This window comes from Vulpes lagopus, chromosome 12 (genome assembly GCF_018345385.1).
Source record: "Vulpes lagopus strain Blue_001 chromosome 12, ASM1834538v1, whole genome shotgun sequence".
Taxonomy (NCBI): domain Eukaryota; kingdom Metazoa; phylum Chordata; class Mammalia; order Carnivora; family Canidae; genus Vulpes; species Vulpes lagopus.
This window is the reverse complement of record NC_054835.1, coordinates 3,227,281-3,246,310: the sequence shown is the minus strand read 5'-3', so window position 1 is coordinate 3,246,310 and position 19,030 is coordinate 3,227,281. Positions and strand designations below refer to the sequence as shown.

Sequence of the window (19,030 nt, the reverse complement as noted above, 5' to 3'; positions counted from 1 at the left end):
TATGCTATATGTCTTATATACTGTATTCTTACAATATAGGAAGCTAGAGAAAAGAAAATGTTATTAAGAAAAGCATAAGTAGGGATCCCTGGGTGGCGCAGCGGTTTGGCGCCTGCCTTTGGCCCAGGGCGCGATCCTGGAGACCCGGGATCGAATCCCACGTCAGGCTCCCAGTGCATGGAGCCTGCTTCTCCCTCTGCCTGTGTCTCTGCCTCTCTCTCTCTCTCTCTCTGTCTGACTATCATGAATAAATAAATAAAATCTTTAAAAAAAAAAAAAAAAGAAAAGAAAAGCATAAGGAAAATACATTTATAGTACAGTACGGTACTTATCCGAAAAAATCTGTATATATGTGGACCCACACAGTTCAAACCCATGTTGTTCAAGGGTCAGGTGTAATTGCATTTATATTTACTTTTGGGTTTTTTTAATATTTCATTTATTTATTCATGAGAGACAGAGAGAGAGAGAGAGAGAGGCAGAGACATAGGCAGAGGGAGAAGTAGACTCCATGCAGGAAGCCTGATGTGAGACTCGATCTCAGGACTCCGGGGTCACAACCTAAACCAAAGGCAGATGCCCAACCGCTGAGCCACCCAGGCATCCCTCTTTTTACTTTTTTTTTTTTTAAGATTTTATTTTTAACTAATCTCTACATCCAGCATGGGGCTGGAGCTCACAACCCATAAGATCAGGAATCACATGCTCTACCAACTGAGCCAACTAGGCACCCCTTATTTTTTTTACCTGATTGTCTTAATAAGAAAAAAATGAATACACTTAATTAGAGCTTATCTCAGAGCAGTATTCATTATCCTCACTTTACAAATGAGGAAATTGAAGTTAGGTTACATGGTAAGCTATGCGACTTAGGTAAAAATGGCACAATGGGACTTGCGCTTGGGATGAAGCTTCAGAATACAGAATACAGATCCACTGTATGTCATGTGGTCTTATTTAACTTACTAGATTAAATTTTTTTATCGGTATCTAGATAAACAGGAACAATGAAAGTTGTGATTATCTTACATCTTCACTTTTTTTTATTGATTATTTATTTATTTATTTATTAGAGACAGAGAGAGAGAGAGAGAAACAGGCAGAGGGAGAAGCAGGCTCCATGCAGGGAGCCCAACGTGGGACTCGATCGGGGTCTCCAGGGTCACGCCCTGGGTGGAAGGCGGCGCTAAACCGCTAAGCCACCTGGGCTGCCCACATCTTCACTCCTTTTTAAAAAAAAAAAAATTTTTTTTTCATTTTTATTTATCCATGATAGTCACACACACACACACAGAGAGAGAGAGAGAGGCAGAGACACAGGCAGAGGGAGAAGCAGGCTCCATGCACCGGGAGCCCGACGCGGGGCTCGATCCTGCGTCCCCAGGATCACGCCCTGGGCCAAAGGCAGGCGCCAAACCGCTGCGCCACCCAGGGATCCCTCTTCACTCCTTTTTTAATGAATGTCACTATATACTCTAGTTCAAAATTAGTTTATTTCCATTTCTGAGTCAACAGGCTAGTAACATTGCTTTGATGATTGTAGATACCATAAATTCTACTGGAAGGGAAGTCTTGTAGAGGCTGCAGGTGGCCTCCATAGTACCTCTTGCAAATTAGCAAAAAGCAGAGATGCCTCAGTGGCTCAGTGGTTGAGCCTCTGCCTTTGGCCCAGGGCATGATCCTAGAGTCCCAGGGTTCGAGTCCCACATCCTGCAGGCTCCCTGTATGGAGCCTGCTTCTCTGCCTGTGTCTCTGCCTCTCTCTTTGTGTGTCGTCTCATGAATAAATAAATAAATACAATCTTAAAAAAAAAAATCTCTCTAGATGGTTAGATCAGTCAGAAGAAGGCATCTGTCCTTGAGACACATTCAGCCCACACCAGGGTGCTGGCCTTGGGAAAATAAGTGTCTGGATTTTCATCTCTTCTGTAGCACACAAAAAACAGTATCCAGGAACCCTGTTTATATAAATTTATTTATAAGGCACTGAGGTTTCTTTAGTCTTGTGTTTACAGACAGCATCTCCTGTTGTTATTGCATATACTGTGTGTATGCCTCCCTCAGTACCTGTACTGGTTTGCTTTGCCTGGAGCCCAAACCTCCCTGCTCCTATGCTGTTCACTACTTCTCTTAATCCAGGTCTGTGCTTAAATCTTCCCTTTTCAAATGTCCCCTCGCCTACTCAAACTAAAACCCCCATCACACTGTCCTTCCTGCTATATTTTCTTCATAGTACTTCTTCCCACTTGGAATATTAAAGTCATGTGTATTTAAGTTTGCTTTTATCTCTCCACTAGAAAGTACATTTTATGAAAGTAGAGGTTTTACCTGTTTTGTCTATTGCTATATTCCAGCACCTAGAAAAATGCCTGGCATATAGGGGGCTCTCAGTAGATGCTTGTTGAACAGCAAACATTGGACTGTTTATATTGTAACTGTTGGTATAAATGACCAATTTTAATATTTGCTACCTTCTACTGACTATATTTGTGTACTTTCTGGACTAGAATGTTATGAATATTGTCTAACTGTTATAATAGCTATCTGAGGAGTAAATAGTGTAATCCTCATTTTAGAGTTGAATAAATCCCAAAGCTTGGAAAAGTTAAATAACATGTCCAAAGTCAAAAAAACTAACAATTAGGCAACTGCCTTTGCCTTGACAGGTAGATTTGGTAGCCAAAGTTCATCTAAAAACATTGTTTTAGTGATTCTTTGGGTCTTGTAGCTTTTTTCAAAAAGGGATTTCCAATTACTGGCGGAGGGAAAAAAAACCAAACCCTTAAAAATAGGGTCAGCTATGTTTTAAGGGAAAGGAGAGATAAGGCCTATTAGGATTTGAAGATTGGGATATTGGAGATCAGATAACTCTCCTGTGTAATCTTTGTGTTCATATCTAAGGGTGGTGACCTTGGGGATCCTTTGGGAGGAAGAGCATGACTTTGGAGTCCTTTTCCAATGTGTAAGTCTGGCTAAGTAGCTTACCTAAGACTTTTTTTCATCTCTAAATTCTAGTAACAGTGTCTACCTTATCAGGGTATGAAGATGAAATATGTATATAAAATGCCTGGCAGAGTTTCTGGCACTTGGAAGCTTGATTTCTCCTGTCCCCTGCTCTTGTCTTCCTTTCTTCAAGCAAGGGACCAGGAATCCAAGGTGTTTCAATACCCTTCGGGGTGATTTTTTTTCTTAGTAATCCCATATATTAAGCTGTTTTCTGGTAGTATGTAGGCAATCAAGGCACCTTTTATAATTTGTAAGTCATTTAGTTTATCACTGCAATTCAAGGAAAAAATTCATAGGCCTTGTTTGTAAGTGTTAATGCACATATAGCTTTCACAAACCTTTGGGTCTGATTCCTGCTTTTTTTTTTTTTTTTTTTAAGATTTTATTTACTTATTCATGAGAGAGAGAGAGAGAGAGAGAGAGAGAGGCAGAGACACAGGCAGAGGGAGAAGCAGGCTTCATGCAGGGAGTCCGACACGTGGGACTCGATCCTCAGTCTCCAGGATCACACCCATGCCTGAAGGCGGCGCTAAACCGCTGAGCCATGGGGCTGCCCCATGATTCCTGCTTTTGTAATTGAATGTTCGTGAAAACTGAATAGTAGTAACTGGGAAGCCCTCTATATTTTGTTTCTCACACCCTTCTCCCCATATTCCATGAAATACCAGATTTTTTAAAAGCCAGTGACATGTTTGCTAATGCATGTTGGCTTAGATGCTTACTAGAATTTCTTAAGTACCATTTTACAATTTCTATAATTGTCACTGTGTCCACAGAATAGTAGGGCCATGCACAGATTCAGGGAGTAGGGTTTCCTGAATCAAGGAGTAACTGAAGTAGGTAAAAAAACAATGGAATTTTTTCAGTTCTTTCTCTGAAATTAAACAATATAGCATTTAATTTCTTTTTTTAGGGACACCTGGGTGGCGTGGTTGAGCAACTGCCTTTGGCTCGGGGAGTCATCCTGAGATTCGGGATCAAGTCCCACGTTGGGCTCCGTGCATGGAGCCTGCTTCTCTCTCTGCGTCTCTCTCTCTGTGTCTCTCATGAATAAATAGATAAAATCTTTAAAACAAATAATAATAATAATTTCTTTTTTTGAAAAAGATTTTATTTATTTGAGAGAGAAAGAGATAGTGACCGAGAGTATGAGCAGGGGGAGCAGCAGGCAAAGGGAGAGGGAGAAGCAGGCTCTCTGCTGAGCAGGGAGCCCAATATGGGACTTGATTCCAGGACCTGAGCTAAAGGCAGACACTTAGCCAACTGAGCCACCCAGGTGCCCCAGTATCTAATTTCTAACTGAAAAATTACTTACTACAAAATGGGGAACAGATTAAAATAAGTATAACCAACTTCTAGTGAAAGATCTATGAGCATCCTTCTCAATTATATGCTGATCCTGTCTTTCTCTTAATACCGTATTATATGCCATATAATGAAGCAGTAAAAATGTTTATTATTTAAATATTAATTTTGGATTTAACTGGAAGATGTATAATTTAAAGATAAGTTGATTTAACCCCAAATAATTATATAACTAAATTGGAAGGGGCAATGGGAGTATAAGAGAACTAATTCCTTATTTGTCATCATGGAAAACCTGTAATGCCAAAAATGGATGAATCAAGCAATTGCAAGGAAATCTTTTTATGTAGGACTGTAGGAAATACTATTGGATGAAGTAGCCCAAGAGTTGAAAGTTAATGCTGGTGGAGGAAAGATGAGCTAGTGAACTACTGCTTTTCATTTAAGTCTTATTGGGTATTACTGAATTCTTAATTATGTATATATTATTTTGATTTAAAAAAATAAGAGTGAAAATTGCAAGAGAAAAAGTAGAAACGTAACCAATCTAACAAAGTGAAAAAGATAACCCAAGAAAGGGAGAAAATATTTGCAAACTATCTCTCTGGTAAAGTACCTGTATCTAGAATTATACAATGAACTCTTACAACCCAATAATACAACACCAAATAACTTATTTAATAGGCAAATGATCTGAAGAACCATTTCTTCAAAGATGATATGTTAAAGGGCCAATACGCATATGAAATGATGCTCAATGTCATTAGCCATCAGAAATATAAATCTAAACCACAAGATAGTGCTTTACATACACTAAGATGTCTAGAATAAAAAAGGCAGATAGTAAGTGTTGGTGAGGATATAGAGAAATAAAATCTGTCCTACATTGCTGCAATTGTAAACTGGTACAGTCATTTTGAAAAACAGTTTGGTAGTTCCTGAAAAGGTTAAACCTATTGTTACCATATGACCCTAGGTATATATCCAAGAAAAGTGAAAACAGATTTCCACACAAAAAATTGGATGCAAATGTTCATAGCAGCATTATTCATAATAGCTGCAAAGTAAAAATCTAAATATCCATCAACTGAAGAATGAATAAACAAACTGTGGTATATACCTACACAATGGAATATTATTTAGTCATTAAAAAGAATGAAGTACTGATACTTGCTACAACATAAATGACCTTTGGAAACATTCTTTTAAGTGAAGGAAAACCAATGACAAAATCCACATAAGCATATGAGTCCATTTATGTGAATATCCAGATGTTAAGTCCATAGAAACGGAAAGTAGAATAGTAGTTGCTTAAGGCTGGGGAGAGGTGTTTTAGGGGAAATGAGCATGACTACTAATGAATATAAGGTTTCTTTTTGCGTGATAAGATATTCTAAAGTTGAATGTGGTGATGATTGTATACCTATGAGTACATTGAAAACCATTGATGTGTGTACCTAAATGGATGAATTGTATGAAATATGAATCATATTTCAATAAATAAATACTAGATAGATAGATACAGATAAATGGACATATCCCCAACCAGTTACTGCTAAAAGAAACAGTAACTTTTATTTCTCTTTTAGTGAAAAATTTATCATTTTCTTCTTTCTGCTTCCAACTTGTTACAGACAAAATCTGTAACTTAGGAAAACAAAATTGACATGGTACAGATCCTAAGTATCTTTTAATAGATTATAGGGTTTTTTTTGTTATTAATTCTGCTTAACACAGATCAAGTATGACCTAACATTTGCATGACTAAACAGCTTTCTCTCAGAGTGTGCTGAGATGGTGGTTTTGGGTGGCCCCAGATGATTTTCATGTTGTTTTTAGTGTCCCATATACACAGACTTTTGGCGGCCACCACTGTCATCTTTGTTTGTGAATAAGAAGAAAAAGTGTGTGTGGTCTGCACTTCTTCATATACCAAATAGGAGTAATATCTTGTTGGTGGATGATTGAGATTCTTCCCTGAACTTCTTGTTCCCTCTTGAGTATTTATGTTATGAATAAATGGCTATTTAAATTGAACTAGATTGTATTTGACTGCTGCCTCTGTGGGTTCCCTACTGGAGACCGTTTTTATGAATTGCTGGCCTTAGGCTGCTTCAGATGATGTTTCTCATATTATTCTCAAGGGTACATATTTTTGATGCTTTCTTTTATTTTGTGTATTTTGGTGTCTCCTGCCCCATTAGCTTCAAAAGTAGTCCTTACTTGTATCTTGTTGATAGTCATTGTTTTCAGATGACTAACTGCCTGCCTGCCTTTCCTGTCTTTCACTGCACTGCTTTCTGTTAGGCTGTGCTGGGATTCAGTTGAATATGTACTTGATTTGCATATTTGTGTGTGTTAGATAAACAGTTCTCCTTTTCTACATTTGGTAGGCAAAATATCTGCATAGTCTCGTGCACAGTTTCTCACAAATGGTATTCTGGCTCTGTGTACATCCCTGCTGCTCCATGCCCTAGCTCCGTTGGCTTCCTTTTCTTAAACTCTCTTTGCCTTCATTTCACTGGGTTGCTCTCTCCACGGGGCAACAAGTTTGGTACCTACTCATTTCTCTTATAGTTGTTCTTATAGCATGTAACTTAACTCAGGATTAAGTCTGAAAAATTGTTTTCAGAAAACAATTTGTGTATCATTCATGATAGTTTTATGCTATTTCGGTACATGAAAATGCTTTCCACTCTGTTAAGGACCAGCTTTTGAGCACTGCCATTTGTTCATATTATAGGAATACCATCTGTACCAAGCAGTAGCTTCTTGTTCCTTTTACAACGAATATGTTAAAACCATCATCATCACCCCCTACATATGCACACACATTCAAATTTTTTTCATACTTGTTTTTTTTTTTTAAGATTTTATTTATTTGCTTATTCATGAGAGACACACACAGAGAGGCAGAGAGATAGACAGAGGGAGAAGCAGGTTCCTCTTGGGGAGCCTGATGTGGGACTCGATCCTTGGATCCTGGGATCACGTTCTGAGCTGAGGACAGATGCTTAATTGCTGAGCCACCCAGGCATTCCCGTATTTGGTACTTGGCTATTTTTCAACTTATGCTTTGTTTTGAATGCATTTATGACAATTTTACAACTAATAATTTTTGAATACATTATGATTTACAGGGCAATTATGTATTTATTTTATTTTTTAAAGATTTTATTTATTAGGGACAGCTTGGTGGCTCAGTAGTTGAGCATCTGCCTTCGGCTCAGGGATCAAGTCCCTCATCAGGCTCCTCCCAGGGAGCCTGCTTCTCCTTCTGCCTATGTCTCTGCCTCTCTCTTTGTCTCTCATGAATAAATCTTTAAAAAAAAAGATTTTATTCATTTATTTATTTGAGAGTGAGCACAAGTCGGGGAGGGGCAGAGAGAGAAGCAGGCTGCCTGCTGAGCAGGGAGCTGGCTGTGAGGCTCATCCCAGGATCCCAGGATCCCAGGATAATGACCCTAGCCGAAGGCAGATGCTTAACCAACTGAGTCACCCAGGTGCTCCCAGGGCAATTTTATACCTATTAGTTCATCTTATTGTCCCAATAGCCTTATGAGGTAGCTATTAATATCCCATGTTTGTAGCTGAGAAAACATGTGTAATACAATCTTTTTTTAAAAAAAGATTAGTTATTTGAGAGAGAGTGTGCAGGGGTGGGCAGGGTAGGGAAGAGCAGAGGGGGAGGGACAAGCAGACTCCACACTGAGCTCAGGACCCTAAGATCATGACCTGAGCTGAAATCAAGAGCCAGGCATAACACTGAGCCACCCAGTTGCCCCTGTGTGATACACTCTTATGTTGATGCTTAGTTAGACAGCCATTCCATCTCTTTATATGTCTTTTTAAAAATCTGAGTACATAAGAAAATGATCTCTTTCCTACCATGTGGTTTCTATAAATATATTCACTGTTTAGTCAGAATAATTTTTTTTACTATATTTTGGTTTCACTTCCAAAGTATTTCCATTCTTTTTTCCACCTGGTTCCCTTTTAGGTCTTTCTCTCTTTTTTAAAAAAAAATTTTATTTATTTGAAGGAGAGAGAGCAGGTGAGAGAGTGAGAGAGCAGGTGGGGTGTGGGGTGGGAGGGAGGGTGGAGTAGAAGCAGTCTCCCGGCTGAGCAGAGAGCCTAGTCCCAGGACCCTGAGATCATGACCTGAGTAGAAGGCAGACACTTAACCAATTGAGCCACCCAGGTGTTCCCCTTTTAGGTCTTATTACAGAGTAATTCTCTATTTTTTTTTTTTTGAAGCATCACTAAACTGCAGAATAATAATCATGGTGATATTACACATTATATAGTGTTTTCTGACTTCTTTCACACCTAAATAACCCTGCTCTATCTTTACAATGGTTATTTAAGATAGAACAAGTGCAAATTGCTTGTTTTTGTGAATTAAAAACTTGCAACTCAAAATGTTAGCTAAAGTTTTTGTTTGTTTGTTTACAATCACACAGCTAAGAAGTGTTAGGAACAGGAATACTCAGGTTTCTGGCCTAATGTAGGGCTCTTCCCACTGCTGTTAAAATCCTGCATTGTGCCCCCAGTATCATGTAATGCATGCTTTAATGAGGTGTCCTTTCGTACTTTCATATTGCCAGCCACTTAGAATTCAACCCTGAGTAGCAGTTTCTTATGTTGCTTTGTTGAAAGACTTCCTATAAAAAGAAATTGTCATCAAGTCAGGTCAGTAATTTGCCAGATGCTCTGTATTTAGCAGAACAAGTCTTTGAGCAGTTGTCCCTACTTGTTGCTCTTTTTCTGTGTGTCTATTTTGTAATCTGTGTCAGGACTCTGTCATATATGGATTGGTTTCCAAGGGCTGCTGTAACAAATTACTACTAAGTAGGTGGCTTCAAACAACAGAAATTTATGCTCTCACACTTCAGGAGGGCAGAAGTCCAAAATTAAGGTGTTGGCAGAATTGGTCCTTTTTAGAAACTCAGAGGGAGAATCTGTTCCGTGTCTCTTCCCTAGCTTCTGGTGGTCCCCAGCAGTCCTCCATGTTCCTTGGCTTGCAGCTGCATAATTTCAGTCTCTGTCTCCTTCTTCCTACTGCTGTCTTCCCTCTGTGTCTGTGTCTGCACATGGCATTCCCTTCACTGTGTCTCCTCAGCTTCTAAGGACACCAAATTGGATCAGTAATCTATTCCAGTATGATTGCATGTTAATTTACATCTTAATTACATCTGCAAACACATTACAGTTGACCCTTGAACAATACAGGTTTGAACTGTGCTGGTCCACTTAAATGGGGATTTTTTTCAGTACATATATAAACTGACAGTATCAATGAGTACAGTACTGTAAATGTGTTTTCTTTTCCTTATGATTTTCTTAATAACATTTTCTTTTCTCCAGCTTACTTTATTGTAAAAATACAGTATATGATATGTATACCAAATATATGTTAATCTACTGTTGATGTTATTGGTAAGGCTTCTGGTCAACAGTATACTTTTAGTTAAGGTTGGGGAGGTGTCAAAAATTACACGGAACCTGGGTGGCTCAGTGGTTGAGCAAATGCCTTCGGCTCAGGTCATGATCCCGGGGTTCTGGGATCGAGTTCCGCATCAGGATCACCACAGGGTGCCTGCTTTTTCCTCTGCTATGTCTCTGCTTCTGTCTCTCATGAATAAATAAAATCTTTAAAAAATTATATGTGGATTTTCAGCTACACAGGGGGTTGACTTGTCTTTTCACTTTTATAACAGTGTCTTTTAATGACTACAATTCTTGGTTTTCAGAATGATCTAATTTTTGCTTAGTGAACAATCCTTTGGTGAGCTATTTAGTTTTTTTTTTTTTTTAACTCCAGGGTCATGAAGATAACCTTCCATATTATTATTTAAGAACTGTTTGATTTTACCTTTTACATTTAGATCTATAATCTACTTAAAATTGAATTTTGTGTAATGTAGATTGGAATCAAGATTCATATTTTTGAGATGCCTGGGTGGCTTAGCAGTTGGGCATCTGCCTTTGGCTCAGGGCAGGATCCCAGGGTCCCAGGATCAAATCTCGCATCAGGCTTCCTGCATGGAGCCTGCTTCTCCCTCTACCTATGTCTCTGCCTTTCTGTCTTTATGCCCCTCATGAATGAATACATAAAACCTTTTTTAAAAAAAATCATATATATATTTTTAATTTAGATATCTAGTTGATCCAGTGCTGGTTCTTTTTCTTTACTTTTTGACAAAACTTTTTTCTCATTGTTTTACAAAGTGCCACCTTTTTGTGTCATAAATCAAGTGCCAATGAACATTGCAGGTCATCTCTCAGTTCTGTTCTGTTGTATTGTTTTTCTCTCCTTTTGCCAATACCATACCAGTCCTGGAGCTTTTCCAGTCTTGACATCTAGTAGAATAATTTCTTCCATATTCTTCTTCAGTATTATTTTAGCTGCTCTTGGGTCTTTGTATTTTCATATAGATTATAGAATCAATTTGTCCATTTCCATTAAAAAATCTATTTTTTAAAAGATTTTTATTTATTCACAAGAGACACACAGAGAGAGGCAGAGACATAGGCAGAGGGAGAACAGGCTCCCTACAAGGAAGCTGATGGGGAACTTGATCTGGGATGCGGGAATCACTTCCTGAGCCAAAGGCAGACACTTGACTGCTGAGCCACCCAGGTGTCCTGACAAACTTTTTTTTAAACAAATAATTGTTATATGTCTGATTTCTAATAGAGTCACTGTAGAAGCTTCTATTGTCATGATCCTATATAAGTGCCAGGGAGAGATTTCAAGGAAGGTTTTACTGGAAAAGGTGTCATTTGAATGTCTATGAATATAAATTTGCGAGGTGAGCAAAATAGGCAAAGAGAAGAACATGTAAGTTTGTGATGTTATGTAAGTGTTGTGCCCGAGATTGCGAATCCGAGAAACCACCAAGGACCCGACACCATATTTTTAAGGGCTAGTCTAGGGGACCTCCAGAAGGGGTGGAGGAATTTCTCAAGTTCTGTTATCATTCTGATATGGGGCTTTCTGTTGTGCCCAAGATTGCGAATCTGAGAAACCACCGAGGAGCCGACACCGATGCAAACACACGAGGGTTTATTTACAAGCTCGAGCTTGGGTCCAAATATACCTGACACAGCGGAGCAGGGACTTGGACCCCGAGGTGGGTTTCAGCTTAGTTTTTATAGGCTGGTCTAGGGAATCTTCAGAAGGGGTGGAGAAATTTCTCAAGTTCTGTTTACATTTTGATAGGGGCTTTCAAGGGTGTAGAGCTCTGTTCTTATTCTAATTCTAATAGGGGCTTCCTGCCCTTGGCTTGGGCTCTGTTCTCATTCTAATAGGGGCTTTGTTAAGCTGTAAGCTGTTTTCTTCCTGTAACTGAAGTAAGGTAAAGTTCAGCTCTTATTCACTGGGCCCTGGGATGGCTGTACTTGTGCTAAGGCTGAACTTAAAGTGGAATGGCCTTAATTTTCTCGGCCTCCACATTTCCCCCTCTCAGAGGAACCTAAGGAAGGACCCAATCATGGGTCCAGGTTGCTCTCAGAGTGAGCCAGGGGGAATGATTAAACCAGGATTCTAACCAACCTTGTTGCTATTCTCGCTCCCATTTACATTCCAGGGAAGAAGCGACATCTTACGTTTAAGGCAGCACATAACCATGCCCACCCCACCCTTTGTTGTAAGAAGACTAAATCAAATCCCCTTCTATTTTGAAAGACAACCTCAGACTAGGGAGTCTTGGAGGTGGGAAATAAGTGAGAACGGCGCAGTCTTAGCTTTAGGGGATTGTCCTCGTCCGGTTGGCTTTTCCATTCTGGAACAAAGTCCTTGAGAACGGCGTTTGGGTCCGCTGGCTGGACGTGGGTGTAGTGGACACAGGAAGTAATCCCGTCGACCTTGAGAGCGGTGGGAGTGGTCAGGATCACGATGTAAGGTCCCTTCAATCCGCGAGGTTGAAGTGTCTGGTGTTGGTATCTCCGCACGTACACCCAGTCACCTGGCCGATATCGATGGGGGTCCGTGGGTGGCCCAGTCTCATAGAGGGCCCTCAGCTTAGGCCACACCTGCTCATGGGTTCATTGTAACATTTGGAGGGAGAAAAGAAGTTGGTGATCATCAAATTCAGCAAGCACCTCAGGTTTTAAATTGGGGATAACAGGTGGAGGAAGACTGAACATGATCTCGTAGGGAGTCAGTCCCATATAGGGTGAAGGGGAGGAGAGTCACCCAGTCCCCGCCAGTCTCCAGGGCTAATTTAGTTAAGGTCTCCTTTAATGTTCTGTTCATCCTCTCTACCTGTCCTGAGCTCTGGGGCCTATATGCACAATGTAATTTCCAATCTGCCCCAAGTACTAGTGCCACTCCCTGTGTTACCTTAGAGACGAATCCTGGGCCGTTGTCTGATCCAATCCTTTTTTTTTTTTTTTAAGTCTGATCCAATCCTAACAGGAAAACCATACCTGGGTAAGATGTCTTCCAGCAGTTTCTTGGTCACGGTCTGTGCCGTTTCATGTTTGGTGGGAAATGCCTCTGTCCATCCTGAAAAAGTATCTACAAACACTAAGAAAAACCTGTATCCGTATTTTCCAGGTTTCACCTCAGTGAAATCCACTTCCCAGTAGGCTCCTGGGCGGTTCCCTCGGAGCCGGGTGCCTGGGTTAGATCCATGGGCGGTGGCATTAGTTAACTGGCATGCGTGGCAGCTTGCCACAATCTGCTCGATCTTTGCTCGAGAGTCTTTAATAGTGATCTTTGCATGTCGTATGAGGTCTTCCATCTTCCTTGTCCCCATGTGAGTACTCCGATGTATTTTGGATAGGACTCGCCATCCTAGTTCCTCTGGCAAGATGATGCTGGAGTCTGCGGCCCTCCACCAGCCACGCAAGCACTGGGTCATAGGCAAGTATTTGATCCAGTGTAAGTCAGCATCAGTATAGTTGGGGGTGTCAGGCAGGGTCGGTGCCCCTGGAGTAGGTCGCGTGGTTGCTAAGACCTGGGTCACCAAAAGGGCTGCCTCCTTTGCTTTTAAATCGGCTAGCTGGTTTCCCCTGGCTACCGGCGTGTCTGCCTTTTGGTGCCCCGGACAGTGGATGATGGCTAGGGCCTTGGGCAGCCAGAGGGCCCTCAGGAGTTCAAGAATCTCCGTTTTTTTTTTTTTTTTTTTTTTTTAAATTTTTATTTATTTATGATAGTCACACACACAGAGAGAGAGGCAGAGACACAGGCAGAGGGAGAAGCAGGCTCCAATGCACCGGGAGCCCAATGTGGGATTCGATCCCGGGTCTCCAGGATCGCGCCCTGGGCCAAAGGCAGGCGCTAAACCGCTGCGCCACCCAGGGATCCCTCCGTTTTGTTTTTAACAGTCTTTCCCTCTGCTGTCAGGAGCCCTTTCTCCCTGTAAAGGGCTCCGTGGATGTGAGCAGTGGCGAAGGCGGACCCGCTGTCGGTGTAGATGTTTATTGGTTTACCTTCCCCCATGGTCAGCGCCTTGGCCAGTGCGATCAGTTCTGCAGTTCTGCCCGTTGGGCCGACGTTCCGGCTGCCAGGGGCTCCGCCCAGACGGTCTCTGTCTCCGTGGTTACAGCTGCCCCTGCATATCTGACTCCTTCTCGGACAAAACTGCTGCCGTCTGTGTACCAGGTGGCATCCGGATTCGGCAGTGGCTGGTCCTGGAGATCAGCTCTGATTCCGTGCACCTGTGCCAAAATTTCTTGACAGTCATGCAGAGGGGGGTCCCGGTCTGGGTTAGGGAGTAGCGTTGCCAGATTCAGGGTTGTCGGTGGCTTAAATAAAACTCTGGTGGGGTTTAGCAGCAGGCCCTGATAATGGGTCAGACGGGCATTGCTGATCCAGCGGTCTGGGGGCTGTTTGAGTACCCCTTCAATAGCATGTGGGGTGGTAACATGCAGTTCTTGCCCCATGGCCAGTTTGTCTGCATCCTTGACCATAGTGGCCACCGCAGCAATAATTTTTAAGCATGGGGGCCATCCAGCAGCCACTGGGTCCAACTTTTTGGAGAGATAAGCTATGGGTCTCTTCCGGGGACCTAAGTACTAGACAAGGACCCCTTTTGCCACCCCGTCTTTCTCGTCCACATACAGGTAGAAGGGCTTGGCTAGATCGGGCAACCCAAGAGCCAGGGCAGACAGTAAGGCCTGTTTAAGGTCATTAAAGGCTCTGTTCATGGCCTCTGTCCATTCAAAATTTTGCTGATGCCTGGTGGTCTCATAGAAGGGTCTGGCCATCTCAGCAAAACCCGGAATCCATAAGCGACAGAACCCTGCTGACCCCAAGAATTCACGTACCTGGCGGACGGTTTGTGGCTGTGGGGATTCTTAAGACAGTTTCCTTCCGTGCATCTGTCAACCATCTTTGTCCATCTTTTAATTTGTACCCAAGGTAGCTCACCTCTGCTCTGCAGATCTGGGCTTTTTTAGCTGAGGCCCGGTATCCTAGGGCCGCTATGGTCTGGAGCAAGTCCCTGGTGCCTCGCAGGCATGTGGCCTGGTCCTCCACCGCCAACAGGATATCATCTATATATTGTAATAAAGTCAAATGAGGGTGCTCGGAACGGAACTCACCCAAGTTTTCGTGTAAGGCCTCATCGAAGATGGTCAGTGAATTTTTTAATCCTTGTGGTAGTCGAGTCCAGGTGAGCTGGCCATTGATGCCTTTCTCAGGGTCCATCCATTCAAAGGCAAAGAGGTCTTGGCTCTTGGGCGCTAAAGGCAGGCTGAAAAAGGCATCTTTTAAATCTAATACCGTATACCAAGTTTTGTCTGGAGGCAGGGTGGAGAGGAGGGTGTATGGGTTTGGGACCATAGGGTGCATATCCTCTACTCGCCAGTTGACTTCCCTCAAGTCCTGGACTGGCCTGTAATCGTTAGAGTGCAGTTTCTGAACCAGCAGCAAGGGAGTGTTCCATGCCGATTGGCAGGGCCTTAGTATGCCCGAGTCCAGTAGTCGCCATATGTGGGGTGTGATTCCCTCTCGTGCTACTAGAGGCATGGGGTATTGGCGGACCCTGACAGGGTTTGCCCCGGCTTTAGTTCTATGTATATGGCCAGTCGATGCTGGGCCAGCCCGACTCCCCCAGTTTCTGCCCACGCTTGGGGGAATTCCTGCAGCCAACGTTAATGTCAGTCACTGGGGCTGAGGGCATTTGGTGGAGATGATATTCGTCTTCTAAACTCAGGACAAGTACCTGAATCGGGTGCCCCTTCTTGTTTAGGACTTTTGCCCCTTCAGGGTGGAAGCAAATTTGTGCCCCCATCTTGGTGAGCAAATCCCGACCTAACAACGGGTTGGGACACTCAGAGATGACCATGAAGGAGTGGGATACCCGGCCCGTGCCGAGATCCACAGTTCTTTGGGTAGTTCATGAGTATTGTTTGGTGCCCGTGGCCCTTTGTACCCATGAAGTTTTGTTTGCCAATTTCCCTTGGGGTTGTAATAAAACCGAATGTTGTGCCCCAATGTCCACTGGGAATTCAACAGGTTGCCCCTCCACTTTAAGAGTTACCCTGGGCTCGGGGAGGGGTGCCGAACCCTGACTCCCCTAATTGTCCAGGTCCTCCATTTCCAAGATCTTGGAAGGGACCTTAGATCATTTGTTAGGGCAGCTTTTTACCCAGTGGCCCTCCTCTTTGCAATAGGCACATTGGTTTTTGTTCATCTTAGGGCACTCCCAAGGGGGACCAGGGCCATCCTCCTTACCAGTCCCTGAAGCCAGCTTCTTGAGATACCTCCGTCTTTCCTGTGGGTCATCCATGGTTGTGGCCAGTAGGATCTTGGCCAGGTTTCGGGTCTGCCGGTCACTTAGTTTGGTTTGTTGTTCTTCCGGACTTTCTCTATTATTATAGACTCGTTCTGCTACTATCACTAAGTCCTGCAAGCTCTTCTCTCCCAGTCTCTCTACTCTTTGCAATTTCTTTTTAATGTCCAGAGCAGCCTGGTTAACAAAAGCCATGATAATTGCGGCCTTTGTTTCCGGGACTTCTGGGTTCATAGGGGTGTACTGCCTAAAAGCCTCTATGACTCTCTCTAAGAAGGCTGCTGGACTCTCATCCTTACCCTGCCTCACATCTTAGACCTTGGCCAGATTGGTAGGCTTGTGCGCGGCAGCCTGGAGACCTGCCATTAGAGTCTGGTGGTAGACCCGGAGTCTCTCCTTACCTTCAGCTGAGTTGTAGTCCCAGGTGGGGCGGGATAAAGGAAGGCAGCATTTATGAGGTCTGGGTTTTGAGTCGGCTGTCTGTCCTCTCCCAGGACAGACTTCCGGGCTTCCACCTGAATTCGTTCTCTCTCCTCAGTGGTGAAGAGAACCTGCAAGAGCTGTTGGCAGTCATCCCAAGTAGGCTGGTGGGTAAAGAGGACAGTATCTAAAAGCCCGATTAGATCTCTTGGATTATGAGAGAGCTTTGCATGTTGGGTTTTCCAATTATATAAATCACTGGTGGAGAATGGCCAATATAACATTAGCTGTTCGCCAGTCTCATCGGGGGGGCCCCATGGCACGGAGAGGAAGGGCGGTGGAGTCGGCTGGCCCCGCATTCAGAGGTGGGGCCGTCCGCTGGGTCCGACCGCGTGTCCCCGCTGCTGGCCCGCGCACGCACAGGGACTCCCTCATCAGGGAGGGGTGGCGCCCCTTCTACAGCCCTCGTGTCTCCAATGGAGGGGCGGAAGGGGGAGGGGGTGCCTGGTAGGGCGGCGGGAGAATCAGGTCCTCTGGGGAGGAATCCTGGAAGACCGGATAAAGGGGCGCTTGAGGCGTAGAGTCGGTCTCCTTCTCGGCTTTCTGCAGGGCTAGAATCTCGGTGGGTCCTGCTTTGGGGGGTAAAAATGGTTTTAGCCAAAGAGGGGGATTCTCGATCATGTCCTGCCAGATCAGGATGTAGGGCACCTGGTCAGAGTGGCCGTCTGGTTTGTCCCTGAAGATCACAGCCTTAACCTGTAAGATAATAGGTAGGTGAAAAGTTCCTTCTCAGGGCCATCCCACGTCAAAGGTTGGCCATTCTGATATGCAATAAATTCGGAATCTCTCTCTCCGTATGTCTATGCTCAGAATACGAGCTCTTTCCCTAGCATCTGAGAAGTGGGAGAGCATAAGAGACAGGGGAGTGGTTTCTGTCTCCCCCGTTATGTACCCAATCCACACCAAGACACAGAGAGTAAAGACAATTAACAAGGACACGACAACACAGACAAATGCAAAAAAAGTTAACAAGGACATAGTAACACAGACAAACGTTCCAGTGTGGCTGCAGAGACAAAACAGAAAGCAACCCGAAGGGCTGGCAGCCCGTCCTCCTTACAGGTGAGGACCCCGTCCTCCCAGTGGGGGCAAGGGACATCTCCTCAAGACCCTTGGTCGACGGCGCGCCAGCGCGTCCGCTTAAGCCAATGCCGACCTAATACAGATTGGAATTCCTTCAGGTTAGAGCTCTCAGAAATATGCGCGCAAAAGGTGGAAAAAGTTGAGTGCACTCACCACGCATGAAACCCTCTGGATAGGGTCCTGGGGGTCTCTCGGATCCCGGACGAGCCCCCAGATGTTGTGCCCAAGATTGTGAATCCGAGAAACCACCAAGGAGCCGACACCGATGCAAACACACGAGGGTTTATTTACAAGCTCGAGCTTGGGTCCAAGTGTACCCGACACAGCGGAGCAGGGACTTGGACCCTGAGACTAAGAGGCGTAGCAGCTTATAGGGGCCAGTGGCCCATGGGATACACAGAAAGTTGCACAGTCATGTCGGTCCACACGCAGGTGGCCAATTGAATTACACCTTACCCTATAGTATCCATTTGAGCTGGCCTGTTACTTTGGTCAGAATAGGCACACAGTTTTGGTGGGCACAAAGCAGGGTTACATTGTTATGAGCCGATTTCCAATTAGGGTGTGCCCAGCGGCTTGACTAGGGTGGGGCCGCGCCTTAAGCAATAAGCAGGTTATGTGGGGGTCACACAGGAGGTGGCAGGTGCAACACAAAATGGAATCAGTCCTGCTCTGCTTGTCCAGGGGTAGGGGATTTTTGTTAAATTTCCTGGGTTCCACATATATTATATTTTTGTAAATATACATAGGTCCTGTTATATATATATATATTCCCTTTATTTATTTTCCCTTTATTTATTTTTCTTAAAGATTTTATTTATTTATTCATAGAGACACAGAGAGAGAGAGAGAGGCAGAGACACAGGCAGAGGGAGAAGCAGGCTCCATGGAGGGAGCCCGACGTGGGACTTGATCCCTGGCCTCCAAGATCACACCCTGGGCTGAAGGCGGCGCTAAACCTCTGAGCCACCTGGGCTGCCCTATGATTCTCTTTATTAGAGAGTGGTATTAAAAGCCAAGATTTAGGAACTGGTATGTTCATACCACTGGGAAGTAGAGGTAGTCACTGCTCTAAGGCCTTCTCAGACAGATTTACTGAGCTAGGGTGTGTATGCTTATGTGTACACACACAGACACACATACTGCACATGCATTTATGTCTATATTCTTTAAAAAATCCATTAGTTCACGCATACCTTCCATAGGGCTTATTCTTTCTCTTTTCATATTTCTATTTCTCGTCTCTTATAGAGATAACTCTGGGTCCCATTGTCCTTAGTTGATTTTGTTATTTCCTCCTGTATAACCCTCCTCTATATGACAAATCTCCTGTTGTGGCCTCCAAACTATTCCATGTGAAGATACTCTTCTCACCACACTCAGGTTCCAACATTGCAGGCAAACTGGCCC

At 43.6% G+C, this 19,030-nt stretch overlaps 1 protein-coding gene across 3 annotated transcripts in view; it reads left to right on the top strand.

Annotated features, from left to right (window-relative positions):
- The window catches only part of SCAI (suppressor of cancer cell invasion), a 158,148-nt gene that overhangs the window by 66,121 nt on the left and 72,997 nt on the right, over positions 1–19,030 (top strand). The gene's annotated exons all lie outside the window — the stretch shown is intronic.